This window comes from Bombina bombina, chromosome 1, assembly GCF_027579735.1.
Source record: "Bombina bombina isolate aBomBom1 chromosome 1, aBomBom1.pri, whole genome shotgun sequence".
Classification (NCBI taxonomy): Eukaryota; Metazoa; Chordata; class Amphibia; order Anura; family Bombinatoridae; genus Bombina; species Bombina bombina.
Window position 1 is genome coordinate 724,905,144 of NC_069499.1, and position 14,320 is coordinate 724,919,463.

Genomic DNA, 14,320 nt, shown 5'->3' on the forward strand with positions numbered 1-14,320 from the left:
ATTTTATTTCTATTTAATAGTTTTCAACTTTTTTATGATGCTGGTGTCAACTCATTATATGCATCAAAACGTGAACAGTTACAAGATAAATGGTGGTGTATTGATTACAATGGAGAGTAACCCACAACTCGCTGATTGGACAACAGACAGTTACAAATACATTTTAATTCCACAATTTTTAAGTTAAAATATTGCAGGTTTTCTTTTCTCTGCAAGATATTAGTTTCATGAATAGGTTTTATTGAATTTACACCATTTAATCTATGTTCAGGCAAATTTTGGCTTCCTTTATGAAGTAATTCCAATACATTTCAATAGCAACCTTTTAAAATCAGAACATTTGAAGGCAGTGTCACAGACCTTTACAAAAGTTAAATATTTACGGTAAAACAAATAGTTTAATATGGCACTACATTATTTCTGTCTTATGCGTTTGAATGTTTTTTTTTCTTTGTCGCTGAATCATAATTATTAATTTATATTTATTTAAGACTTGTGTATTCTGAAATGTCAAAACATTTTTAGACATTTTATAATTAATATTTAAAAAAAACTAAATTAATGTTAAATATTAATCAGCTTTCTAATGATTACAATTTAGTCTATATCAGTTAAGTTGTTTAAAAGTATGACTTGAGCTCCATTTTTGCTCATTATTGAACCATAAAACTATTGTGTTTATTAATATGAATTGAGCGTGAACAATAAAATTGACATTTAAAAATTGCAAAGCTGCTAAGATATGCCCATTTAAATGTGGAAAAGTGTTTTCTGGTGGACAGAAATATCTCTGTCAGATTCTCTCTGTTCAAATTATGGTGAAGTTATGAAGTGCAAAACCAATGGAAAAGTATATAAATAAGGGAACAACAGAAGAAATCCTGAGCACTCAAGGGAAACGTTAAAAAATAAACTTTATTAGTCAAAAATTGAAAGGTTCATCAACATGCTGGATGGCAGGGAAAACAATCCTGATGTGTCTTTGGAAACGCCTAAGCGTTTGGAGATCCGTGTTCAGTCGCGGCAACTTCTTTATAAATAAGGGGTCTATTACAATCCTTTTAGAAAAAAGTATAAAAACGTGTTATCTACAAAAATCCCCTTAGACTTTAAAGGTGGTTTTCTGTTGAAAATCATTAGATACATTTTTTGTAAGGATTGTGATCTGTCCCTTAGTATTTTAACGATTTTGAAAGGGTTAGAATGATGTTGAATTTGAAAAAAAAAAAAGAAAATGTCTTGAAATATAGTCTGCATGGTTCTAATAAATTAAAAGAAACCACTATGTCTTGCTATATTGTGATAAAACAATTATCATCATGTTTTTATGTCATTAAACAAGAAAACATTACAACATATCACATAAGCAAGCTCAGTTTCTATAGCTCACTTGTCCAAAATCCTGTTTAGTTAACGTGATTAACCAATAAGGATTTGTTTGTTTTTTGTTGTTTTTCATTTTTTTTAAATAAATATAAATGTGAAACCTGAAATATATTCAGTGGATGGAATCAAGATGAAGAGGCCCTGTTTCTTTCTTTCAACTTTGCCTAAGGTAATATAAATGTCCACTTTGTACATGTTTTATTTTATGTAATGTGGTGGTCAATGATGTGATTTGCAATGTGAAGGGGATGGTGTAGAATAGAGTTATAAATGGATACCGGGGGCTAGATTTGGAAGAATTAATAATGATGGGAGAGGGGTTCTCCTTTAGCATTGGCTCCATGATCCAGCCACACTAATACTATTATTAGCACAGTCTTGGACTCTGTGAAGAATGGTCAGACTAGCATGCTACCCCCACCATACTATTGGTAAGTATTTAAACTTGTACATTCTAATTTTAAGGATAATTAATATATTCTAATGAATTTCATTTAGTACATTCATTTGGATATTTAATTAAAACAAAATGAATATCCATATATATTTGTCACAAATGCACATCTCTAATTAATATGATTATTTACTTGTATAGAGGCGCCAAATTCTGTAGCATTTTGTCATTATTTTATAGGTCTGTGAGTATGATCAGGTTACTACAATGAAGTGACTTTAATAAATGTACAAGATCTAAGCCTTTGAATGTTTAATAGCCCTTTAACATTAATATCCTGTAAAAAAAAAAAAAAAAAAAAAAAAAAAAGGGTTTCTAGTGATTTTTATACCAAATTGATCATTAAAGTCTACAAGGAATTTTGTAGATAAATCATTTGATAAACTTTTCTATAAGATTGTAATCAACCCCATGAAACTGAAGTTTATAGCTTATTTTTGAGCACATAATAAATGCAGTTCTTCTTTGTTTGCTTTAAAAGTCTTCTGTATTTACAGTTTGTTTCATTTTTCTAACCTTTGACTTTGATGCAGATATTGCTCCTCCTACTCTTCAAAACTTCCATGATTGGTTATGGCTTCTGTGATGAAACTTGGTTCATGAGGTGGTTCACTTATGTATATATTTGAGGTTTCCAAATGCAGCCTTATTTGGTCTATATATTCTGCAACAACAGCAAAATTACAATCAATATTATTAAAATTACATATTTTATAATACATAAACAATGTGATTGATCTGCAGTGAAGGAAAATATTGTAATATATTGTTCAGGAAGCTACATTGGTAGTTAAGGGCTTAACAAGATCAGTAAGATAAATTAATAATACTGTATAATTGTAAAAGGAGACATTTCCCTTTTAAGAAGTTTATACATTCGTGTGTATATATATATATATATATATATATATATATATATATATATATAGACGGTTGTTTGAACCTATGTTAGGCTTATATCCAGAAGTATATGTAGCAGTATATATACAAAATAGCACAATAGGTGTACACCTAAATATGCTTACACAAAGCATGTATGTAATCTCCAGTAGTTAATCAGGTCGTATTCTGAACTGAGTCCAAGAGGGACTCTTGTTCTAAGTGTAAATATCCAAAACATCTCTTGTTTACCGATTATTTTGTCCCTGTCTCCCCCTTTAGGGGGATGTCTGACCTGCTCTATTGCTTGCCATCTAAATATAGCATTACTATGATGTTGGCGTGTAAAATGTTTAACCAGAGGTGTACTTGCCTCGCCCATTTTGATGGCATAGAGGTGGTTCCTAATCCTAGTGTTAACGTCGTTTGTCGTTAACCCTACATATTGTAGGTGACACTCTAAACAAGTTATCAAATAAATAACATATGAAAAGGTGCAGTTTAGGCAAGTATCTATGTGAAAAGTTTCTCCTGTGACTTCAGAGCAGAATTTGTTTGTAAAGTTCCCAAAGTCGCATGGTCTACATCTCGATTCACCACATCTAAACATTCCTTTGTGTGTTAGCCAAGACCGGCGATTTGGGGGAGTCAGGGGTGTGAGTTCTGAGGGAGAAAGGTAATTCCCTAAAATCTTGCATCACCTATATGAACAGCGTAAGCCGTCATTTACGCACTCAACAAGCTTATCATCTGCTGCAAGCAGATTGAAATGCCTTCTCACAATTTTATATATTTGGTTATAATTTTCACTAAAGTCTGTCTCAAATGTGACCCTGTTCTGGGGTTTGGTGTCTCTAGATTCGCTTAAATGTAAGGAGTCATCTAGAAGAGATTTCCTATCAATGTTGTCTACTTGTGTCTGGGCCCTATCCAGTACATGTTTGGGATAGCCTCTCATGGCCCTGCTCTGGTCTCTATATGGAGATGTCTCTGTACAGTTTCTTTTGACCCTAACTAATTGTCCCTTCGCCACCACAAAGGACACGTGTTTAAGGTGACAACTCTTAGCATGAAGAAGTGTTTTTGGTGATCGGTTTTCTGTAGATATTACTCATAATTTTCCCCTGATGACCAACTGTGAGTGTCTGTCAAATCCAAATAGTGAATACTTGTGTTGTGTTTCTCAAAACCAGTTGATAGACCAGGAGACTTGTCTTGGTGTGATTGGTTCAATTAACATCAAAAACATTTTTTTGTTTCTTATGGGTATCAGATATGAACCTTAAAGGGACATTATACACCAATTTTCATATAACTGCATGTAATATACACTACTATAAAGAAGAATCATACACTATTGGCAGCTAGCTGCTGATTGGTGCCTGCACACATTTGTCTTTTATGATTGGATGACTGGATGTGTTCAGCTAACTGCCAGTAGAGCAATGCTGTTCCTTCAGCAAAGGATAACAAGATAGTGAAGCAAATTTGATAATAGAGGTAATTTGGAAAGTTGTTTTAAATTGTATGTTCTATTGAAATCATGAAAGAAAATATTGGGGTTGTGTGTCCCTTTAAGATCTGCTTATTTTCTACTGTAAGTTGGTTATCAAAATACTATAGTTTGAATTCTTTTATAAAATTACAATAATTTAAGGAAAAACAAAATACTAATAATTAATTGCAGAAAAATGCTCTCCTTGCATGATCTAGAAATTAATTGAGCATTTTCTTGACTCTGTTTTTAAAAAATGCTGCAGTTTCTCTGCTTCTATAATGGGAACAATTGTATTAAAATAACAAAAATGTACTTTAAAACACATAAAGCACAGAATTGCTGAATCTCAGACTATCTTAAGGTTATTCCATGCAGCCTGTACAGTATTATGTAAGACCTTGGAGAATCTTGTGACTTGTTAGGATGGTTCGTGGCAGGCGGGCGTCGATTCTTCCAAAGCGATTCAGGGATGCAGGGGATCTGGTGATGCAGTGTGGGACACCTGTCAACACAGAGATAAGTAATAGGGCTGGGGTTTCCACTAGTGGGCCGTCCCTCCCCCTGGTAGACCTGAGCCAATCCCCATCGCCCCTCCCCCTTCCCCCTGCAGGGCTGGTTGTGGAGTCCCCCTCCCTCTCTGGGGTCCAGGGTATTGGTGATCTCCCAGTAGGGCAGAGTGAGTTGTAGGGTGTGCTTGCAACTGGGATTAGGGCCCTTACCACATCCGGTATGGCGCAGGCAGCACAGACACCGTTGTGGGCCTATTCAGGGCTTTTAGAGGGCTGCTGCTACATGGTACAGGGGGGCCTGTCTCTGGCGGCGACTCCTCCTTCAGCGATGGCTCCTCTCCTGCCTGCTGGCATGGTTACGGTTCTGGAGGCTCGACTAGGCCCTGTCGTGTCGACGGTCGCTGACGTCACTTCCGGTTCCGGACTTCCAACGGGCATTGCGATTCACGTAATTTCTGGTCGGATCATGGAGGCATAGGCGGCATAAGGTTTGTTGGCAGTTGAAGCATCCAGGAAGAAGAAGGGATAGGCAGGTGAGAAGGGGGTACCCAAGGCTATGGGCTCCGCTGTGCAACACTCTGCAAAAGCATTAAAAAATGCTTAAGCAGCTTGGCACAGGAGACTAGGGGCTGGACCCTCATCACAAGGCAGAGGCAGAAGAAAGGGGTTTGAAATGGGAACATCTTAAGTGGGGCCTGGTAGGCTGGGAAGGTCTGTGACTACAGGTGGGATGGTCCCTAGGAGGGCATCACAGCCCAGAAGAGTCACATGTGGGCAGATTGAAAATGTGGTGAGTGGCAGAGTGGGGGCTTCAAATAAAAAGGGGCCAGAGAGTGAGTGTGGTGTGATGGCTGGTCTGCATGCTGGAGTTTGTGTGACTGCGCAGGCACTAATAGCAGGGCAGGCCTCAACTGATATTTTGCATGAGTCTGGTGGAAGTGATTTGTGTGCGGTGTTGGCTGAGAAGGATGGTACACATGGGGGGATGACTTTTACCCCTGACAATAGTGTGATGGGGGCAGGGGACAAGCCGTGGTTGGATTGGGTACTCCCTCTCCTTAATGTCTCCCCTCCAGGTGGGTTCATTTGGAATAGGCATGGAGCAGTCGGCTGTTTGGTCGGCACAGGGCACAGATGATCCCCAGCTGGGGATGTCACAGGCATCAGTGGCAGGTGCAGCAGGAGCTAACTGCTCTTTCCCTCATACAGGCCCCCTCCTAGGATTCCCGTTCAGACTCGGATTCTGATAGTAGTAGGGCTTTAGGGCTGATTAATAAGGGACAGAGGAGGATGTAAAGGATGCTGCGCAGGGTAGTATCAGTCCTTGGGAAAGGTGGGGGAGGGAGAGGTCCCACAGTCTCAGGGGCAGTCCTACCTGGTGCTGTGATTCCATCTTTCCCTTTACTAGCACCTTTAGCAGGGGCAGGGTCTCAGGGGTACCCTCAACAGGGTATAGGAGGCCAGCTTCAGGGCAGTGTAGCCAGTCAGTTAGTCAGTGAGCAAGGGGGATCAGCAGCTAGGAAGGCAGCAGTGCAAGGGGATTCGTATCCATGTTGTGTAAATTCCTTGCATTGGCATTTGAAGCGGTTGCAAAAATCTGCAAATTAAACTACATTAATATTTTCGAGCTCTCTGTAGAGACATATAGGGACAAAGAGCAGAGTGCGTATGGGATGGGGCCCAAACATGTAAAATGCCCTGAAACTTATGAGGAATGGCAGAGGAGTTTTCGCGTGTTCTCCACCTATCATATTGAGGCTTGGCGGGAGTTAGTTATAGATCTATTTAAATACTGGGACATCATAGATCAAGTGCAACATAACTTTGGGGACGGAGTATGGAGGACTTATGATTAGGAATTCCATCCTAAGATGGTGGGCAATCTGGTGCTGACCTTTAGATCCAAGGATTTGGACCTTTGGTCCCTGCTTGGGCATGAGCGTACCATTGCACCCGTGCCTTCATAGCGTACTGGACCTAATAGGCAGGTTTGGGCACTTAAGAAAAGGGGCAAAAAGTGCTGGAAGTATAACGAAGAACAAAATGACAAAGGAGCATCCTGTTTCTTTTGTCACATTTGCTTATACTGCAGGGGCCCACACCCGGGTGTCGAGTGTCAGCGTAGGAGAGATGGGCTAGCAGGTATGAAGAAATGCTGCTGCTAACATGGGCCCCAAAGCCTCTGAAGCTAGCCGTGCTTAAGCCCTGGCTCGCTGCGTATGGGCATTCAGGAGGGGATTAAGATTCCAGTTCAGGGGAGGTAGAAGGCTCAGCTACTCATAGGAACCTCAAGTCTGCATATGAGCACCCCGGGGTTCTGAGAGAGAAGTTAGCAAAGGAGCTATCCCTGGGCAGATTCACAGGCCCCTTTATGGAAATGCGATTCCTTCAATGGTGATCTCCCCGTTAGGGGTGGTCCCCAAGAAGGAGACAAGGAAATTTTGCTTCATTCAGAGCACTTGTCCGACATGCAGGTCAGGTTGGTGAGTGACGCAATATCCCTGGAGGTTAGCTCTGTTAGGTACCAGTCCTTTGATGAAGCCATGGCGCATGTTAAAAAAGCAGGACATGGGGCCCTCATGGCAAAGCTGGACATTGAGTCTGCTTTTTGGCTGCTGCCCATTTGCCCTTCATCTTTTAGGTTGATGGGTTGCAAGTTCGAGGAGCTGTACTATGTTGACAGATGTCTCCATATGGGTTGCTTGGTTTCATGTTCATATTTTGAGGCCTTTAGCTCGTTTTTGCACTTGGCTGTAGCAACGGCAGTGGGGTGGTGGTATGTTAGCCCACTACCTAGATGACTTCTTGTTGATAGTTTTGGCGGGTTCTCAGGAATGCGACAGGCTTATGGCAGTCATGTGATGCCTTGTACTAGGCTCACGTTTTTAGGGATTGAGATTGGCACTGTGGAAAAGCTATGTCGTCTCCAACACAAAATTCAACGTCTGCTGGGAGAGGTCAGAAGGGCTGCTGCAGCGGGATGGGTGACTGTGAAGGATTTGCAGTCACTGCTGGGTCTTCTAAACTTCGCCTGCAGGGTGATCTCCATGGGGTGCGTCTTTAATAGCCGGCTCGAGGCGCCGCTTTAGGGCGGTGGTAACGAGGGTTTGGGAGCTGTTTTTACAGCACTTCAACGGTATCCTCCTATGGCAGGAGGCTCCCATCGCAAGTCAATCGCTTCATCTGTTTGAGGTGGGCAGTCATGGATATGGAGCCTACTTGGAGGGTGCGTGAAGTGCTGGGCGGTCGACCTCATGCCTGGTAGAGTCAGTGCTTACACGTAATCTGACGCTCCTGGAACTTTTTCCTATGGTGGTCGCTGTTTAATTATGGGGGTGCACGCTAGCGAACAGGTCAATTGTCTTCTGGATGGATAAACTGAGCATAGTCTTTGCCGTTAACCGGTTGTCAGTGTCATAGCCGGTGTGTTGAATTACCAGCAGCATCTAGTACTGTAATATACATCTCTGTAATCCTTTCATACAGCTTGTATACCTTTAAGAACCATCAAATGTATACTCTTCTTATTACCACATTCCCTATACCTTTTAACTAAAAATTCACTCCCACATACATCTCTGTAAAAGGCTAAAGTTCTCCACCAATCATTGCTTGGTATTTTGATTTGATATCCGGTCCTATCTACTAGCTTCAGTTACTTATTCACTTATTCTAAAGCCTGTGTTTTGATCTTCTTCTCAAGACTGTTTTTGTGTGTACTCTCAACTGATCTTCAGTCTCCTCTGCTGCCGTATTCCTGGAATACTTTTCTCTATAGAACCTCCGCTTACTGCCTTCTCTGCTCTGCTGTGCGGTGACGTCACCCGTCAACAACTGTCAGTCTCAGCTGTTCAACTTGGCATATTGAACATTATACGGTAAGCGCTTTATTCCGTTACACTGTCTCCTTCAATCTAATCATTTGTATGCATACATCTGTGTATTATACCTGATATAAGATAACATCTTGCTCAGTACTTTCTATTACGTAAGTTTTTTAGTTGGTGGCTGAACGTTATTGTTTATATTAAAAATGCTCAGTACTTGTAACAAAGTATTCAAATTCTATATTTATGCTATAAGTAACGCCATACATAACCTGATTTAATTCCCTTTGAATTAAGAGTCCACTTCTCTGAGCAAACAAAGATTACATTTAAACAGATACTAGTGAAAACTACAGTCACAGAATTTAAAGTGGTATTACAATATTATTAGTTATACTTTGCAGGTCCGCAGTTGTAATTCCTATTCAACTCTTTACAAAGACAATTACAGAGAATTCATCACAAGTACTGAGATGCTTATATCCACTTTGCGGCCCGGCACATTCCTGGGCATGAATAATGTGATAGCTGATGCGCTTTCCAGATTTCAGTGGGGGTTGTTTAGGAGATTGGTGCCTTTAGCCTCAACTGATGGGCTGCCCTGTCCACCTTTCTTATGGCAGATTTCAGAGACTGTGTGTTAATCCTCTCGTTGATCCAGGCGTCGCTGGCTTTTTTGACATGGCGGGCATACACCCAGCATTGGTATGATTGGGGGTGTTTCTGCAGGGCACGCAAGTCGTCTCCAGGGGCGAGCTCGCAAGGGCTTCTTCTTGAATGGCTTATGAGCCTGAGGGGGCATGGGTTGCAGAAGGGTGCTTTGGGAAGTAGGTTGGCCACCTTGTCATTTTTTAACAAGCTGTATGGGTTTCAGAAACACACAGAAGCCTTTTTGGTTAGGCAAGTAGTGAAGGGGTTGGGGTCGGTCTAGGAGCGGACCATCCGATACCAGGGAGCCTATAACTCTTTTGTGCTTGTGTGCCTTAGTGGAATCTTTGGGGGAGGTATGCACCTCTCCTTATGAAACATATTTTTCAGATGCACCTTTGTGCTGGCCTTTTTTGGGGCGCTGTGCCCGGGGGAGGTAATAGCAACTTCCAAAGCTAGCAGGGGCACAGGGATTAAGATCCAACATGTCCGGGTAGCAGACAGGTTAGTGATGTTGCCTATTCCTAGGTCAAACACTGACCAAGTTGCTAAAGGGGCCTGGATCTCATTGCCACCGTCAGATGCGAGGGATATCTGCCCAATTCTCTGTACTAGAGAATTCTTAGCCATTAGGCCGCAGCGTAGTGAGCAGTTGTTGGTTCATGAGGATGGTTCAAAACTGATTTCATTTTGCAGAAGTATTGCATAGGGTGAGAGTGAGGGCGGACTTAGGGGAGATACGCTTGACTCCTCATTCGTTTAGGATAGGGGCGGCAACTAGTGCAGCTGTGTTAGGCTTGTCAGAGGAGGCGATTAAACAGTTAGGGTGCTGGAAATCAAAGGTCATATATTAGGCCCCCGGGTTAAGGATTAGTCAGTTTTATTGTTGCTCTTGTGGGTGTTTTTTCAGTGTTTTTTTGTATGTTGGTGGGCTTTAGCCATATGTTGTCAGGTGTTGTCAGAGGGTCACATTCGGGCCCTTTCCATGCAGGACCTTGGCCGGAGAGGATTAAGTTGGAGCGAATTGCCTTCTCATCTTCAAGAAGTGCAGCACAAATGGGGCAAGCCCCATATCATACTCCGGCGTTGGATCTCATTAATGCGATGAGATCGGATATGTGGTGGGTGTGTGTGACGTTCCCCGGGTTACATTTGGGTTGGTCCAATATCGTAACAAGGTTTCGATGGTGGAACTTCCCAACTCCCAAGGCTGCTTAAAGTGTAAGGAAAAAGTTGAACAGTGAGCTGGGTAGAGCAGTACTGCCCGCTGGTGGTTTTGTGGTCCGGCAGACAAAAAGTATCTTTTTAGGCCGGATGGAGTCCATTTATCTGACAAGAGATTGGATATCTTTTTGGCAGACCTTAAGATGGCCCTGTTGTCCCAAATTTAAAAAAAAAAAAAAAATTGTTCAGGATGTTACCTTATAGTATGGGTGGCGTCAAGAGTCCTGGCTCACCTTAAGTGAGGGGTTCTCTTGTGGTGAGAGGTCATGGCCCAAGTTACAGTACAGGGTCTGTAGGGGTGATGTCCCCAGGTCGTGCCCTGGGAGTGCCCCACCTGCTGACTGAAGATCCTCTAGGGCGTCTGGTACCATCTAGTATCCAAGGAAGGAAGCGCTCAGAGTCCATGAACGTAAAATAAAATCCAATAAATTATTTAATCCATGTTAAAAACAAGAAGCAAGAAAATGGTCAGTATCAAAAGCAAACAATTCAGGTTGATAAACAGGTACACTGTGCAGACGAGTTTCGTGCACATGTGCCCTTGATCACTGCTTAAAAAGCGCTTACTTCCTTGGATACTGATTTGCAATTTTAGTGTATATGCCGCCACCTATGGTTTATGATTTATTGTTTATTAGTTATTTATTTATGATTAATAAACGCGGCCAGGATTGGCCTTTAACCCAGCTCTGTGTGTCTGTATTTATTAGAGTTATAAGTTAAAGTCATTAGGTAGGGTGAAATGTCTAGTAGGAGCTAAGCCCTTATGGAAATGCAGGGAGCCTGTATCCAGAAACAAAATTAAGGGCATGCTCCTATGCAGACATGTAAGCCTAGGTGGGTTTGCAACAATGTTGCAGGTTAAGGGGAGGAGTGTCCATCCCTGCCTCTTTCTTCTTCCTGGAGACCTTGGAGAATCTTGTCCCTCCCTCCCTTCCCCTTTCCCTTGTTTTGTGTAAAAAAAAAAGAGACAGAGTTGACAGTGAGTTTTAGCACTGACAAGACCTTTGAGGGTTCTGAGGGGTGGTGGCAAATTGAGGGTGATGGCTTCCATAGGGTTGCTAAGTCTGACTTGGGATAGGCAGGGATAGGGTTAGTTGGCCTAGTCTTGGTAAGTCCTTACCCGTTTGTGTAGATTTGACTCTCTTCTGGAGTAATTGCTGTATGGCTTTATACCTGGGTGCCTTATTGGTTGGAATAGTCTGGAAAAATGTGTATCTCCTAACGGCGAGAGGTCATGGCCCAAGTTACAGTACAAGGTCTGCAAGGGCTGTATTAAACTGCCATGGCAATTAAGGGTTAGGCTCAATTAGCTAATTCTTTAATTTTTTCTTTTTTATATGCATGTCATATAATTATATATATGCATATATGTTATTGGATCATCTGTTTTTTATTATCACATTGAGGCTTATACACTTGCATGTTCATGTATATTTTTGCATATATATCTTTATCCCATTTTTTGGGTAAGTGTATGTTCTTGGCTTATTGTAAATTCACACATTGGTCACACACTACATAGTATCACCATATTAGATACATATTATATGGGCCCTGTTTTGATACTATAGGCCAATATTCAGTATATACATTTTATTTAGTTGACAGTGTAGCACTATCACACTGTTCTCTTGATCAATAGTGATCCAACTACAACAAATCGAAAGAGTCACTTTAATGATATTATCACTATATTAAAATTTATTACACACATAACTGGTGTCTAGTTCATTTTTGAAGAATAACACTGGCACCCTTTATTATTACTATATTCGTGTCCTATACACATTTAATTTGTATTAATAGTATACATATACACATTACGTATAACAGAACACGGCACCAAGAATAGTTCTAACACACTTCACTTTATTATTTTTAATATATTTTATACCAGCTGAATAGCTGAGCATAGTCACACATTTTCACATTAAAGATTTCTTCCCACAGTTAAGATTTGACTCTTTAGAGCATTGACATTTTTACATTGCGCTACAATGGGTGGGCGTAACAGATTGATGCGATTTGCATCAGACCCACGAAGAACCAATCACCTTTGGAAGGAGTGACTTTATGTCACATAGAGCTCTACCGTTTCCCCTCCGGGTATTTATTTTGATATGAGAAGTGGGGTTGATATACTGATGTTACGTCCGCCATATCATTGATAGTCTCTATCTACTCTGTTAGAAGGCGGATCTACATGACGCCAATATTGACATAATCTGACTGACTTTGATCGTTACCAATTAGGATTGAGAGCTAAGTCCCGGTGTTAATATAAGGATATGTTGGAACATATTTAAGGTTTTTACAACAATAAGTGAATTTGAGCATTTTTTTTAAACACCTTGTGAGTAAATATACACATTCTACATGTAGGTATGGTATTTTTCAAAAAAATCAAAGGATGCACATTCACATAAAAATATTGCAAATAAAGATGCAGCAAGGTGGGTGTGTGAAAATGAAGGGTTTCTATTGGTCAATGAATATGTTGGGGTTTCCGGTGGGAGGGGCGTGCAACAGGTAGCACGCTCAGCAGCTCAGGTGCAAAGAGCTAGTACCACACTTCCCCACAAACAAGCTCCCTATAGCCGAGAACAAGTATCCTGGTCAGGGAAGTCGGAGGTTGGAGAGGTTTGCCGGAAACCCCAATTGCCTACTCAGGCCGGTTAGGCACTGGTCACAAACACATATGGCGGCCCCGGAGCCGGGTGGTGTAACAGAAGAGACGTACACCGTGCAGCGTCATCAGCTGTGACAGTCTTGGATACAGGTTAACGCGGCAGCACGAAGTCAAGATACTTGGGAAGAAGGTCGGCTCCTGCTGTGCCGGAATCAGCTTCGTAATTCCGTCCGACTCCACACCTGGTAAAGTACGGGAGGTATCTCGCCCTGAACCAGGTAAGGAAGGAGACGGTGAAGTGGCAACGAGCAGGTAGTTTTGACTATATTATACACTGGAGGAAAAAGAAAAAATAATAACCTGTATGTAATATAACAGACTTAGCAATGGTTTAGTTACACCACCCGGGCGGTATGTGTTTGTTGTGAGCTATTTTAATGGATTTACAAACATGTCTGCTTCTTTTACATAAAGTGAGGTCAGGACAACCTGGTTATTTTGACACTGGACTGAGCAGCCCGTTCGTTCCTTCTTTCTGGGACATTGTTTAAGTGAGACCTATAACAGGAGAGAAGGGAAAAAATAAGGATTTACACTTGCATAAAAAGGAAACCTAATCAGTAAACAGCAGCTGAAATTTTTGTATACAGTGAGCGTGTAAACTTCTGCTAGATAAAGGCAAAAACTGGGAGGGAAAAGCCGGCTGGGATAATAACGCTGGCCGAGGCCCCTGAATGTGTAGAGGTTCGGACTACCACCTAGAACGTATTTAAGAACGTATTTGAGAGGCTCTGCATTATAACAGAGGATAGGTGTGCCTGACAAAGCGGGGGTTCCTGGTCCACAGTAGGCACAGTTTTTGCCAGAAGGAAACAGTGATCACTGGCTGAGTAAATCTGGCTGTGAGAAGTTGAATAAAACAGCTGGGACTTAAGATTAAGGATTCAGTGACATTGATGCTATACTACAGCTATATTACTGTTATATTATTTTACTGCTGTGTGTGGGGTTCCGTTTGTTTTATTTTCTACTGTTTTGCCTGTGTGTGCTTTTTGTCGCTCCTTTTCTCAAGCTGCACAAATTGTATAAGTAGCGTGTTAAGAGGTACTGCCTGATAGGAGCAAGAAAAGATTGCTGGGAGGGTAGCTGTACAGTGGTAGAGGGTGATTTAAAGCTACAGCTTTTTTTTGAGTAACTGCTGGATTTGTTAATCCAGCATTTTGATTTGCAAGGTAACATTAAGGTTACCTCCTTCCAACAAAG

General features: G+C 41.4%; 1 long non-coding RNA gene across 1 annotated transcript in view; it reads right to left on the bottom strand.

Moving 5' to 3' along the window:
• Window positions 1–14,320, bottom strand: part of LOC128645913 (uncharacterized) — a 315,083-nt gene that overhangs the window by 100,242 nt on the left and 200,521 nt on the right. The window contains exon 2 of the long non-coding RNA XR_008400156.1: window positions 2,357–2,504. This is a non-coding gene — a long non-coding RNA (uncharacterized LOC128645913). The remainder of the gene's footprint in view (window positions 1–2,356; window positions 2,505–14,320) is intronic.